Genomic DNA, 15,576 nt, shown 5'->3' with positions numbered 1-15,576 from the left:
CAACATCTGCTGTTGTTTAAATGTAAGGGAAAACCAAACTGGCAGGCTCAGAACAGACAATGGGTACACTGGATTCATTGATGAAAATGACCAGCATATTTGTTGAAACAATTGTGACCAGGTTACCTTCATCTATCTATACTCCATGAACATTTTTAGGGATTAGTGACAGATTTTTGATGTTGGTCCAACACAGTGGTGGGTTTCAATTTTTTTAGAACCTATTCTGTGGGTGTGGCTAATTTGGGGGCGTGACTTGGCAGTCATGTGACCGGGCAGGTATGGCCAACTTGACATCACTCATGCATACTCAGTCACATGACCCCCAACAACCCTCAAGCCATGTGGCAAATTTTGGGGGGATTCCTATGAAGGGGGGGGGAGAGAGAGGAAAACCTCCCAAAAATAGACAACTGGAGGATTAAGGACGAAAATTAGGGAGCTTGGAGAAGGCAAGACAGAGAGGAATCCAGTAGAAAGCTATCACATCCTGGTGAAAGAACTTTGGGAGATCAGAGGTGGCAATACAGAGGGGAATCCAGGGCAAAGCTATCACACGTTGGGGAAAGAACTTTGAGAGAATGGAGGAGGCAAGACAGAGGGGAATCCAGTAGAAAGCTATCATACTCTGGAGAAAGAACTTTGGGAGATCAGAGGAGGCATGACAGAGAGGAATCTAGTAGAAAGCTATCACACGCTGGGGAAAGAACTTTGGGAGAACGGAGGAGGCACGACAGAGGGGAATCCAGTAGAAAGCTATCACAGGCTGTACAAAGAACTTTGGGAGATCAGAGGAGGCAAGACAGAGAGGAATCCAGGAGAAAACTCCTGAGCTTGCCGTTGCTGTTTGGTGGATTGTGCTGCTGGACCTCTCCATGCTTCTCCGTTTACCACCTCCACTCCCAGGTAGGGGACTTGACACCGAATTGGCATAGGATAGTGCAGACAGGCGGGGGGAGTGAGCGATGGAGCCGAGCTGGCGCAGTGGTTAAATGCAGCACTGCAGGCTACTTCAGCTGACTGCAGTACTGCATTTTGGCTGTTCAAATCTCACCAGCTCAGGGTTGACTCAGCCTTCCATCCTTCCGAGGTGGGTAAAATGAGGACCTGGATTGTTGTTGGGGGCAATATGCTGACTCTGTAAACCGCTTAGAGAGGGCTGAAAGCCCTATGAAGCGGTATATAAGTCTAACTGCTATTGCTATTGCTATTCTGGATGGGCTGGGGTGAGTGAGGAGCAACAGGGCCGGGGCAGGCATTCCGGAAGTTACTTCCGGGTCCACCAGTTGAACCTCCTCTTACTGGATCAGTAAACCATCAGGTTCTCCTGATTCTGTGCGAACCGGCAGAAACCCACCACTGGTCCAACATGAATTAATAGGATTCTTTATTGGCCAAGTGTGATTGGACATATAAGGAATTTGTCTTTGGTGCATATTGTCTCAGTGTACTTACGGAGAATAAAATACATTCATCAAGAATAAAAAGATACAACACTTAGTGATAGTAAAGGTTACTAATAAGCTATCAAATCATACTAGGAAATAAATAAAAACAATATAAATTGAAAAATACAAGCAACATGGTTGCAGTCATAAGTGGGGAGAGATAGGTACTAGGAAGGAACAGAAGAAAAATAGTAATACTGTCTTAGTAAATTATTTGACAGTGTTGTGGGAATTAGTTGTTAAGCAGAGGGATGGCAGTCGGGAAAAATGTACCAGTTTATCTTCCTCGGGGCTGTAGTTCCCGAGGAACTAGCTTATATTCCATGGATCATCATTCTTGATGCAAGAATGCAAGAGGATGGCTTGGAGACAAAGAATACTATGTAGTCAAACTATTACTTCTATAATAACCTGTCAGGCTTGAAGTGCCACATTATTCTATCTTTATCTTTCTGTTGGTGTTCTTGCTTTTACTTCTCCCAGTAGGAGACAAGTTAGAATTCTTTATTGGACAAGTGTGATTGGACACACAAGGAATTTGTCTTTGTGCATATACTCTCAATTTACATAAAAAGACAAGATACATTCGTCAAGAATCATAAGGTACAACCAACACTTAATAGTCATAGGGTACAAATAAGCAATCAGGAAACAATCAATATCAATATAAATTATAAAGATAATTTAATTATAAAGATAATATAAAGATACAATCATGCAGTCATAAGTGGAAGGAGATGGGTGTAGGAACGATGAGAAGACTAAGAGTAATGGAGCCTTAGTGAATAGTTTAACAGTGGTGAGGGAATTATTTGTTTAGGAGGGTGATGGCGTTCGGGAAAAAACTGTTCTTGTGTCTAGTTATCTTGGTGTGCAGTGGTCTAAAGGGTCGTTTTGAGCGTAGGAGTTGAAACATTATTTCCCCTTATAGATCAGACTAATCTAAGATAATGTAATAAGTCAGGAAAATGTAATGAGTTTGGATGCAAAAGTTCGCCTGTTAGACTCCCAAGATAGGAGATTCTTGACCAGGTCCTTTTTCTTGTTTTTTGGATGATGCCATCAAGGTCAGACTTCTTCTCAGTCTATAGACTTCCCTAGACACCACCAGAATATATTCTTGATTGTTTGGTAAGTTGGTTGATTTGTAAGCAAAGCAGTCCTAACTCCGATGTAGAAGATACATTTCATCACCAGCTGATTTGCTGGTAGCATCTGCCAGGATGGAAACAGGGATGGAGAGATGGTTGTTAACTTTCTTTAGAGTTAATTTTGGAAAAACATCATATCACCACACCAGTGGTGGGATACTACCGGTTTAACAACCGGTTCAATGATTGTGCACTTTGCGTGCACAGTTTTGAGAAAAACTACCTTCCGCATTACTGCTGGGGAGGAAAACAGCCTGAGGTGCAGCAATCTGCTCTGCCAAAGATGAATAAAGCACAGGGATGGGTGGGCGGGCTCACTTCATCATCAGAGTGAACTGCTTTGCTCTCAGCTGATGGTGGGAGCTACCGGTTTGCCTGAACTGGTCCAAACCAGTAGAATCCCACCCCTGCACCATACCGCACAATCTTTCCCTCCCTTTACAAGCAACAGGAGGGAACATTGCCATATTTTGCTGATCTAAATCATGAAATCTGGGAGTTGATTTATGATTCATCAATTCTTGAACTCCATTTATTCATATACACTAGTCCTAAGTACGTATACTCCTTTCTGAGGTCAAGATTTCAAAAATGCAGAAAGAATTTGTCTCCCAATGAGGATTTGATCTTATTTCTCTGCTTCTACTTTGAGAATGTGTAGCTTCTACAACTGACATCATTAGCCTAGTACTTAAGATGTTGGCACGTCTGCCGTAATTTATCTTGGTGCTCATCAGGTTCCAGGCAAATCCTGCAATTTTGTTAGAAATAAATATGATGCTCATATCCTGCTCAATGCTGTTTAAAGGTACGCCTACCTGTGTAGAAAATGGACAAAAATGGAATAAGGAGTACCTGATGACTTAGAAATATTAACAGGTACAGTAGCATTCTTTTAATCTGTGCTTTTTAACTAGCTATGCTCTTCAAGGTAGCCTTTTTGTCAAGCCTCCCATAAGTTATTTTATGTGAGTATGGACAATATGTTTGAAAGGTTTAAAATCTGCCCATCAGCCCTAAAAGAATGAGACAATTGCTGTAAGACATTGTTTCTGCAATCAAATCACACCCTTAGCTATTTTCCTTCAAAATATTTCATGAGATGTGGATAATTTGGGATTACAATTTTTTACCTGGCTTTACATGCTAAGTGTAATACATTGTATTTCAGCAAGGTAAGAAACATATAACTGGGAATATCTTGATACAACTCAAAACCAAATGAAGTTTCACTCTCCATAGCAGGTCATTTGCATTAATTTGTTAGTTATTAGTATTTAGTGAAGTATTATTTGCAGCAAAATAATGAAAATATTGAAAAAGAACAAGCGTTCAGTGTTATAAATCACTGATATAAAACTATTGCTGGGCAAATAATATTTTTTCTTTTATGCCTCTGTGCCTCTATGTACAGAATCCTGTAGGAAAAAAATTAATCTATTTTTAAAATAAGGGTAAATCTTAATGCTTTTCAAAGCAACTATGAGCAAATGATTTTTGACTTTTTTTTGAGTTGGTGTATTCAATCCAAATACCCAGGAGAGTGAGATTGTGAGTCTCGAAAATGAAACATCTGTGATCTAAGCTTGGAAAATTGAAAATTGAAATAGCTATGTTCTTTAGCTGAATCAACCCAGAGGTAAGGAGGAGTTCAGGAGACTCTTGAAATGCAATTACTAAGTTCAAAAATACTGATTTCAGGTGGACTCATGTAATGGAAATCTACTGTCATTGATCTCTTGCTCATAAAAGTTTCTAACGAAACATCCCTGAGAGAGAATTTTAGACCACATTTAATGGCACAGCATTAGGGAGATTGAAACACCCCCCCCCCAAAAATAGAATATAGTCTATTGTAATATTCCACAGGTAGCCCTCAATTAATAGCCATTCATTTAATGAAGTTATAACAATACTGAAAAAAATGGATTTATGACCAGTTTTCACATTTATGAACATTTCACACGAGGTGGCGCAGTGGTTAAATGCAGCACTGCAGGCTACTTCAGCTGACTGCAGTTCTGCAGTTCGGTTGTTCAAATCTCACCGGCTCAGGGTTGATTCAGCCTTCCATCCTTCTGAGGTGGGTAAAATGAGGACCTGGATTGTTGTTGGGGCCAATATGCTGACTCTGTAAACCGCTTAGGGAGGGCTGAAAGCCCTATGAAGCGGTATATAAGTCTAACTGCTATTGCTATTGCTTTTGCTATGATCAAACTTTGGGTGCTTGCCAACTGGCATATATTTAAGATAGTTGCGGCAGTGGTGAAATTCAAAATGTTTTACTACTGGTTCTGTTGGCGTGGCTTGATGGGCATAGCAGGGGAAGGATACTGCAAAATCTCCATTCCCACCCAATTCCAAGGGAAAGATACTGTAAAATCCCCATTCTCTCCCCATTCCTGGGGGAAGGATAATGAAAAATCTCCATTCCTACCCCACTCTGTGGCCAGTCTGGGGCCAGTGAGAGGTGGTATTTGCTGGTTCTCCGAACTACTCAAAATTTCCGCTACCGGTTCTCCAGAACCTGTCAGAACCTGCTGGAGCTCTGAGTTGTGGCTTCCCTGGTCCTGGGATTGTCATTTGCCAACCTTATAATTTGTAATTTTCAAACCATCTTAGGGAACCTCTGACAAGCAAAGTCAATGGGGGAAGCCAGATTTGCTTAACAATTACACGGTTCACTTAAGTGATTCTCTTAACCCTGGTAAAAATGGTCATAAAATGGGGCACAACTCATTTAACAACTGTTTTGCTTAACAACATAAATTTCAATTGTGATTGTTTCATGAAGTCATCTAGAGTTTTAGAAGAACTCTTTTCTAACTGTTGCCCACAAGGTAGGCAATAATGGGAATGATCTATTATTTTCTGGGTTCAGGTTAACACTCTATGCTAGAATCTGTAAAGATAAATTTGTAAGAACTATACAGCTACATAGAACACTTAACCTGATAGTAACATAATATCTTTCTCTCCTTTCATCTCATTTCCCCCCTCTTCATAAGTCCAAACATACTCCATTTTCTTGGAACAAATGCAGGTTATGGATGGTGGTGTATGAATCTCTGCAAAAGATTCATATCTTCTACAAAAGAAAGCGAAAATCTCTTTAATAATATATAGTATATATACGGGATAGATCTGATCTTTTATGGTATGATCTATAACCCTGTTAGCTTAACTGTTTGTATTCAAACAGAATGGATTTCTTTTTACTTCAGTTGGTTTTCATCTGATTTGCTCAATTTAATTGATCCAAGATGATATCTAACTTAGTTTTAGCTGGTAGCATAAAATGAAGCCTGAAGGGTTCAGTCTTCAAAGAGAAAAATCAATGCCACATCAGAGAAAGTATCAAATGGTCAAACGGTTATGAAATTATGCAGTTCATTTGAAGGTAACTAGAGATTTGCTTTCTCAGGATCAAGTTCTGCCTACTGCTTTTTAAAAGTCATGCAAACTGAAAGCTCTTGTTTGTATATTATTGATCCAGCTGTAGATAATGATATTAGTTTCAGTGTGAATTTACATTGCAGACAGGAGCAAAAGATGAAAAATATGTTCCTGATCACCCTTACAAGATACAGATCTGGATCAAATCTCCCATGTTGGTGATGCACTCAAAAGCAGAACAACAGAGGAATAAAAGAGATTTGCCCTGCTTTGTATAAATGTGTGGGTTCCCTGTTGTCTGTTAATCATCTAATCAAACAAAATATATACAGCTTCTTTAGTCTTATCCCATAAGACCCACTACTTTAATATTTATCATCTTTGAATTTCTTCATTTGTCACTATTTTGGGGGGCTAAGACATTGAACTTGTCAATCAGAAGGTCGGCAGTTCAGCAGTTCGAATCCCTAGTGCCGCATAACGGAGTGAGCTCCCATTACTTGTCCCAGCTTCTGTCAACCTAGCAGTTCAAAAGCATGTAAAAATGCAAGTAGAAAAATAGGAACCACTTTTGGTGGGAAGGTAACAGTTTTCCGTGCACCTTTGGGGCTTAGTCATGCCGGCCACATGATCACAGAGACGTCTTCAGACAGTGCTGGCGCTTCGGCTTTGAAACAGAGATGAGCAATGTTCCCTAGAGTCGGGAATGACTAGCACATACATGCGAGGGGAACCTTTACCTTTACTGGATCTATGCAGAGGTAAATGCAAGTTCCTTGTTACAACCTTTGTTTCTTTTTTTTTGTCAACCTTGTTTCACTAGCTGCATGAAGTCAAAGTTAACATTCTTATGCACATCAAAGCAAAGCAAAGCAATAAATAAAACATAAAATGTTTTTTTTCAATACCTTATTATTTTTCATGTTTTCTTATTATTTGATTTTCAAAATAAGGCTCCAAAATGCTGAATCTAGATTTTAATCTTTTAATCTAGATTTTAATCTAGATAACTTTATATTTTAATAAAACATAATGCATGAAGGAGATTTTTACAGCTGATATCAAATTATAGGAAGGAAGGAAGAAAGGAAGGAAGTTGTTATGAATGAACTTAATCTTGGTTTAATGAAGTACTATGAACATTCTCAGGTTTTGAGTAAATTGCTTAACGGATTAGGAGAGTGTTACAGATATATGAAGGATGAATGAAAAATAACATTTCCTCTTTGATATCTTTATTTTAAATAGCAATATTTTAATAAATGAAACAGGAAAATAATTCTTGAAATGAGCCCTATGTACTTCCCCTTGTAATTACCACAAATTGCCACACACTTTTGCAATGATGGGCAATCTTCTTGAAGCTTTTATGAAAGAATTTCACATTTTGCCTCTTTAGCCAGGTCCAGGCAATCATTTCCAGCTCTTTATTTGAGTGACATGGATGCTATGAAGATATTCCTTAAAATTTATTTATTTATTTAAGTGTATTGGTTTCCCAAACTGTAGTCAAAAAACGAAGGAAGATATGTGGTGCCAAGTATGGATTGTATAATGGAGGTGGTAAAATGATGAAATCTAACTTCACAGTTGTCTCTGTCTTGTGATTCTGGCATATCAAACATGGACTAGCAATGTACATTAACATTTCATCTAGATCAATAAAATACAATAAAATGTAAATGTCTATGTTCAAATACCAATGTCTAGGCCATCTATCCACTGAAGCACTGCATTGTTTATATTTTTAAAAAAATCAGATATTGGACTGGTAGATACCCTCAGCTTACAGCCGATCATGATGTGGTACAGTTTGATGTGATACCCCCAGGGTTGGGCTGCTGGGGGTTTGCAGAGGTTTGGGAGAACCTCTAGCTAAGATTCTATGCAGTTCAGAGAATCCCCAAATCTCACTCCTGGCTGGCCCCACCCATCCTTCCCCTGCCAGGAGTCCCCACGTGGCCTGGTTTTGGATGCAGGTATGTGCAGGGCCCATGTGGAGGCTCGGAGAGGGTAAAAATCGGGCCTATCAGAAGTTCAGGAAGGCCGGAAATTGTCCTCTGGAGCCTGGGGAGGCATTTCCCCCCTCCTGCAGGCTCAAGAAAAGGCTCTGGAGCCCAGGGAGGGCAAAAATGCTCTCCTGCCATGGTGTAGGAGGCCGACTAGGCCACACCCAATGTGGCCATGCCCACCCAGCAACCAGGCAGAAAACCACTTGCTAAACTTTTTGAAGCCCACCCCTTGGTAGCCACACAGTCACACTGAGAGAGGATAGTATGTCCCATTCATACAGAGTATCCCAGCAGATGCCATGTGGGGTGTGAATCCTTTTGTTGACATGGTAGTTCAAAGTCTGGCACCTTTTTTCTGGGGTCATTTACATGTCTTCCTATGTCTGGGCATTCAACTACCAGAGTAGCCAGTGAAGTGATGTTTAAAGGAATCCATATGAACAATACTGTGTATCAAAGACTACAGTTTTCCTGCCAAAGCCTAAGTTTTGGCTTCTTTTTCCTGCATGATGATATAACATGAACTTACTTTTCATTTCTGGTTCAAAGTAATGAACCTGTTTTGTTGTTTTGTTTCACAATGCTGTAAAAAGTTTTTCACCATCATGCTTGGGGTATGATAATTTCTGGCAAATTTCAACTCTAGAAAATTTTCATTTTTGCCATCAGTATATGAGGAACTCATCTTAGACAAACCTACTGAAGAACTTAATATGACCCACATATTATGTGAATATGTGAATTGTCAAGTCTGACAGCACTTTCCCTTTGAGCGATCCACAAATTATTCTTGATAAGTCCATCAACCTTTCTCAAGTGAACCTTGTCAGTTGCTATCAAAGGTCACCCTTTCTGTTCTTGATAAGATAAATCAGCTCATCCTGGTTCATTGTGGGGGGGTATTGGCACAGAGATTTTTAGTATTTAGATCAACATAGTTGTTATTATAAACAATCTGCATTTGATGGCAAATTTTAGTTGGAGGGTGGTCAAAAATTCAATTACATCACATAGTTTAAAGCACACAAATGAATACTCACTGCAAGTTTCCTTTTATAAAGTATAGCTTTTTCATAATTAATGTCTGGCATGTGGCAGAACAGATGCTAAAGAACATGTCAGAACTTTTAAGAATATTATTATTACATCAAAGGCATTAATTTTTAATCGCCCCTCATAATATATTTAATTTCAGTAAAGCATTTGACAATGTAGCCCATGGTATTCTGATTGGTAAGCTAGTTAAGCATACGCTAGATGGCATGATAAGTAGATCTACAACTGGTTCAAAAATCATATTCATGATGTTATCATCTGTTCCTCATCAAACTGGAGTATGGGGACAATGGGTCACCACAAAGTTCTTTCCAAATTCCTGTACTCTTCAATGTTTTTATTAATTAATTGAATGAAAAGGGAAGTGAAGGATTAACAAATTAGCAGATGACACAAAAGTGGGTGGGCCAGATAATATGTTAGAAAACTGAAATATAATTAATAAATTTTGTCACAAAGTAGAATGAAAATATCAGAATGAACTCTAAAAAAGCGAATGTAAAATATTTTGCTTAGGTAACAGAAGTCAGATGTAGAATATGCACTAGAATTTATAAAGAAAATTTGTTTATTTCATTATTCTACTTCCATTTATATGGCTGTATAATATATGAAGTTTTCAGCCTTTAGGACGGACCTTTCATTCCCCTTCCCTCAAATGTAGAGGTGTTGTTTGCTTTAACAACATTTTTTCCAACTCATTTCTACAAATAATAGTACAGAAAGCTACAAAAAAAGTAGTACAAAAAACAGAAAGCTGTGTTTTTTTGCACCTGTAACAGAAAGTCCCCTTATCTTCCTTCTCTACCTAGCTAGCTGTCTCCAGCTTTATGTTGAAATGGACAGATACATGCTCCATCACATTTAATTTGGTCCTATGTGTTTGCTAATTTTACACAGTGCATTCAAGAATAATAACAATTGCTCCTTCTATTGGGAGAGAGGTGTTGGCTAAAGAAAGCTTGAAGGCCGGCAAACGCAGATATCACTCCAGATCCTTATAAATTGGCCTGTTTCTGCCTGCTACTTCTGAAGACTTATGGATATCATTTGAAGTATTTCCCTCATATATCTTATTTGTGAGGAGTTCATAAGTTTGTCTATGACTGGTCTGAGCTTAGAACAAAGTGCATGACAATTTCAAAGGTTAAGCAATAAAATGAAACAAAACACTGTCCTCTGGGAAGGCAGGAAATCCTCTGGCTGAAGACGAGAGTTTTATAGTTAGAAGTATAGCTTGAAAGCAATACAATACTTAATTAGAAAGTATGTTTTGCGTAAATGTTTCTGGTATTATGTGGAAGAGCGTTTTACAGCAGTTTTTCTTGTGTTTACTATGAGTAAGCACTTGTGTATTTTTTTTAAATGACATGGTTAGCATGCATCACAGGCTATTGGATTAAGGTGACCAGATTTTCAGATTGGTAAAGAGGGACACCTTTCACCGGGGGGGGGGGTGTTGATTAAAAATTTTATACGGAGCAACAAAAATTTTCATACAACGCAAAAATAGTATTGTAATATTTTTTTTATTTCAACATAATTACAATTTACAAATATAAATTGTAACTGTTGCCAAACATCGAAATTTTGATCGAGTGACCATGAGGATGCTGCAACGGTCGCTAAGTGTGAAAATGGTCACTAAGTGTAAAAATGGTCATCAGTCACTTTTTTCAATGCCATTGTAACTTTGGCCACTATACCACCTTTCTTGCCACAGTTCTTAAGTGAATAACTGCAGCTGGTATTTTGTATTTTGGATAGAATCTTTTTTAAATAGTCCAAGAAAATTTAAAAAAAGAATCCACACAGAATAAAACTATTTTAAAAAATCCTATGCACAATAAATAAAATATTATTTTAAAATACATTAAAAAAATAAAAGAAAAAAACCCGGCTCACTTACCAGCAGGCAGACACTCCAAGTCAATCCAGAATGATGTAGATGTTAATACAAAGAACTGAGCAAATTAAAATGGTGAAATTATTAGTCCCAGGGAAATATTTTTCGAAGAAACTTTGCCACCATTTTTTCCACACGAGCCGACCTCCAACCTCCGTGCCCCTCCCCTCTGGAAAATCCAGGAAGGAACACTCGTGACTTCTCTAGCCAAGTATTTCCTGGAGCTCTATGGTATTGGGTCATCTTTTCTTATAAAAGTAAGTAAAAGGGGCCTTTTGTTGCTTTAACGTTTTAATATCTTCAATGAAAGTACTGAGACAGAGAAGGGATTAGACAGGGTTTCTTTTGTCTTGCCCCGGTTAGGATTTCTTAAGCAAATCCACTGGGTTTTCAACATGAAGCCAGAAAATCGGGACTTTTTAAAAACGCCCTGGGACACGGGACAAATTGTTAGAAATCATGACTGTCCCAACGAAATTGGGACGTCTGGTCACCTTATATTGGATATCACTGAAAATGTACAAAAACTATCATAATTTAGATAGAAACATGTCATTTCCCCAATCCTGGGAGGGGGACACTTTGATAGTTGAACAAGTACCAATTTTCTGCTTTTGCTGAGTTCAACTATTTGGTGGATCCTTAGTTTCATTTCTTACAATCTTGATTTTGAACCAGACTGGTCAATTCCTCAGAGAGAGAGAGAGAGGTAGGTAGGTAGGTAGGTAGGTTGGTTTGAAATAATCTGTGTTCTGTGAGTTTTCTTATTTTAACTTGTCTTGAGGCTTTCTTTAAAAATGCTTGTTAGGGATGTAGTCCTAGTTATTAGAGTTGAATACTGTATATTGGATGGTGGCTACTCTGTATGTTAGTTACCTGTCCACATGGTGAATTGTGAGTTGAGCATCTGTAAACCAAAGTGTTGTATCATAGACTGTGTATATAATTCAAGACTACTTATCGCTTGTTTTGGAGAATGTTTATCCTACTTTATTTTTGTTAACGCAAGTAAAGTTATCCTTGTTTTAACTTTGGCGGCTGTGATTGATAGCGTGACTATTCAGTGGCACATTGCTTGCTACCTTCTGCTACTCAACTCTAGTCTCCAAAAGGAGATATACTTAACAATGCTGTTCAGAGAAAACAGTACTTTGAAAGTACCTATAGTCTGAAATCATAGAAACAGAAACAGGCAAAGGATTTTGGTCTGGGCAGGGTCTGCTTTCTATTATTACTTTCTAGCCCGTGGGGGCAGTAAAAAGGGCATTTCAGAATGTTCACATCATTTCGGAGGGTGTGAGAGGAAATTTTTTTGAAACTCAGAATAGATGCGGTGAGCTTAGTAGAAGCTTATTTTAGGTTTTGTTTTTGAACTGAAAACTCTTGAATTGAATTGACTCCTGGTAAATTCCCGGACATGTTGGCAATAGTTCTAAAGCAGTTTGCTCTTGCCTTTTCCCAAGATGCTATTAAAAATAATTACCAGTCTAGTTTCAATCAGCTTGATAGTTTACCATCTTTTGCCAAGTGTTGGGGCAACTGATTGGATGGCTAGGCAATTTGTTCTTAGGGATCCAGGCACAATAACCACAGCAGCTAATATAGAGATTTTAAGCTTTATTATTAACTCAAGCAAACATAATATAATAAGCATACTTACCAATAAGCAAGATGATACTCAAATCTCTTACACGTTGCCAGGAGCTCCTTAATAATGGCAGCAGAGATACCCCAAGGGTAGCCAATTTCCACAGTACCTAATGCTAGGTTCTGTGCAGAAGTTTCCAAATGACAACCTAAGGTTTTTTAAAAATCAAAACTAGGCACCGTGACTTCGTGCCCCTGCTTCCATAGTAATGAGATTGCATGATGTGACCTTGACTGGGCATCACATGGCTCTGGGATGGGAACCAAAAGTCTCAGACTTTCTCAGATGTACAGCTATGGGAAGATTCCATCCTGTCTTTTCCTTTATTTAGCCAGCAAGAATGAAAAACAGAAGGGATGGAGTAGCTAAGAGGCTGAGCTTGTCAATTAGAAAGGTTGGCAGTTTGGTGGTTGGAATCCCTAGTGCCGTGTAATGGAGAGAGCTCCTGTTACTTATCCCAGCTTCTGCCAACCTTGCAGGTCAAAAGCATGTAAAAAGTGCACGTAAAAAAATAGGGACCCTTTGATGGGAAGGTAACAGGTTCCGTGCGCCTTCGGCGTTTAGTCATGCCGGCTACATGACCACAGAGATATCTTCGGACAGTGCTGGCTCTTCGGCTTTGAAATGGAGATGAGAACTTCCCTCCTAGAGTTGGGAACGACTAGCATATATATGTGAGGGGAATCTTTACCTTTGATCAAAAACAATCCGGTTGGCTTTAGAATAAGTTCCAAACCAGTAGACTTTTTTTTAATATGAAGGAGAAATTGAAATATGTCATTAAACTCCTCAAAATATAATGGTTTTTCACATTACCACCACAAAAAATCCAGTTGTGCTTAGCTTCTAAGTCCAAAGTTAGATATATCCACTGCCATCTGCAATAGCAAATTAAATATTGTGTTGCAGGAAAGCAGTCATTGGGGGATTTCAAACCTGGAAGCTTTGGTAGCTACAAAATTCAGGACAGGGACCACTGTTTGTCCTGCCCCTATAATAGTCTCACCTCCTAGTTTTGCAGTTTCCATTTTAAGTTCTATATACTGCAGACCAGCAGTTAAGACTAAATTCTAGTGAAATGATTCAGCAGATTTGCAGAGTGAAATTTTCCTATGCAATAGAGATAAATTGTCGCTAGAAGAGCGAGATGTTCTTTAATCCACCCCTATACTAACCTATTGCTGCTATTTGTATTGCTTCCTGCCCTAATTAAACTTGGGTTTTTAAAAAAAACTCATTTCTTTCTGCAGTCTATTCCAATACCTCTCCAAAATGATAACATTTTCTGTAGCTAATGAAAGTGTTCCCTCAAAATATATCCCTTTCAGCTTATCTCTGCATACATGGCAAAGTGTAGATGGGAATAGATTCTTTTAGCTGCTTAAGTTAGGTGGAATGAAAAGTAAATGAGTTAGGGGGGAATAAAAAAATATCCATTCTAATCACAGCATTAGACAATTAATAACTTCCAATATGGTTCATACATGGAAGTGACTTAGAAAAAAGGTTTCAAACTTATGCACATATCTTTTAATAGAAGACGTACGTTCTTGTTTCAGCAGAACAGATGGGAGTAAAAAATGTGTATGAATGTATTCCCAGTAGCATATTTAAACATTGGGTGAATGCTAACAGTGAGAATAGAGAAGTAATATTTTTTCAGGTGTTTGGTTTTATTAGGTTATTTTTAACTAACACATGAAATGGAGTCTATGAAATCAAATGGAAGGAGAATCATAGCACTGTACAAATGTTGCACAACTTCCTGCCCTATTATAACTCACTGAGTAGTTGTAATAGAATGCCTTATTAGCCTTGAATAAAGAAAAGCAGAGATGCTGCCTAGGAAACAATTAGACAAGGGTGGAAGGATTCAGATAGACAGGTCCATGCCACATAACACCCTGAACTTAACAATTATCAATAAGAAAGACAAAAAAGTCTGGATAATGGATGTGGCAGTGCCCGCAGAATAGAAGAGAAAGAACTGGAAAAGATAACAAAATACAAAGATGTACAAATAGAAATAGAATGACTATGGCAAAGTATAAGTATAATCTTTATTGTTATTGTACTTAAATACAATAAAATTGGTTTTAACCTCACTGGTGCAAAGGCAAGCAAGGGTAGTACCAATAGTAATAGGTGCCTTGTTAGCAGTCTCAAAATAACTGGAGCTTGAACACCATTGGCATTGACAAATTCATCACCAGTCAATTGCAGAAGGTGGCTTTACTTGGAACAGCTTTCATCCTGTGATGATATCTGAACACAGTCAAACATCCAGATTTTCCTATCCCAGGTCCTTGGTAAGGACTCGTTAGGTTAGACAAAAATGCCAAACCCAGTTTGAACATCTGGCTGACTGCAATGATCAATAAAATATCACAAACTGATTAGCTACAATATCATGATTAAGTTGCCAAAATCATACATTGGAAGCTTTACCAGAAGTTTGGTTTCAAATACAGCAAAAATAATTGGGAATACCAAATTGACAAAGTTCTTGAAAATGGAACAGGTCAAAATTTTTGTGAATCCAAACAGAGAGACATCTGGCCCACAACACACCTAACATCACTATTGTGACAAAGAAAAAAGTCTGGTTCATTAATATTGCAATGCCAAATGATGCACAAATTGAAAAGAAACAACTAGAAAAAATAAAATACCGTAATCTGCAAATTGAAGTTGAGCAACTGTGGAGGAAGAAATCAATGGTTGATTTCTTCTACAATAGTAATAGGAGCCCTCAGAGCAATATCCAAGAGGTTGCCTATATACATGGAAATTATATACGTGAACTTATCAGACCTGAATATTCTGACTGCAAAAAAACACCTTACTTGAAACTGCCTATATATTCAGATGTTACCTTAGTAGCATTTAGGTTCTTGGTTAGGACTTGAACTGTTATGTTTTTACCAGTCCCAAACTGTGAAATGAATTGAAGATTAAA

General features: G+C 38.2%; 1 protein-coding gene across 1 annotated transcript in view; it reads left to right on the top strand.

Annotated features, from left to right (window-relative positions):
- Positions 1 to 15,576, top strand: part of ESR1 (estrogen receptor 1) — a 250,814-nt gene that overhangs the window by 7,043 nt on the left and 228,195 nt on the right. The gene's annotated exons all lie outside the window — the stretch shown is intronic.

The sequence above is a fragment of the Thamnophis sirtalis genome, unplaced genomic scaffold (genome assembly GCF_051295495.1).
Source record: "Thamnophis sirtalis isolate CommonGarterSnake01/CBP01778 unplaced genomic scaffold, rThaSir2_p1.2 scaffold_6, whole genome shotgun sequence".
NCBI classification, from domain to species: domain Eukaryota; kingdom Metazoa; phylum Chordata; class Lepidosauria; order Squamata; family Natricidae; genus Thamnophis; species Thamnophis sirtalis.
Note: the sequence above shows the minus strand (reverse complement) of the source record. Positions and strands in the feature narration are given on the sequence as shown.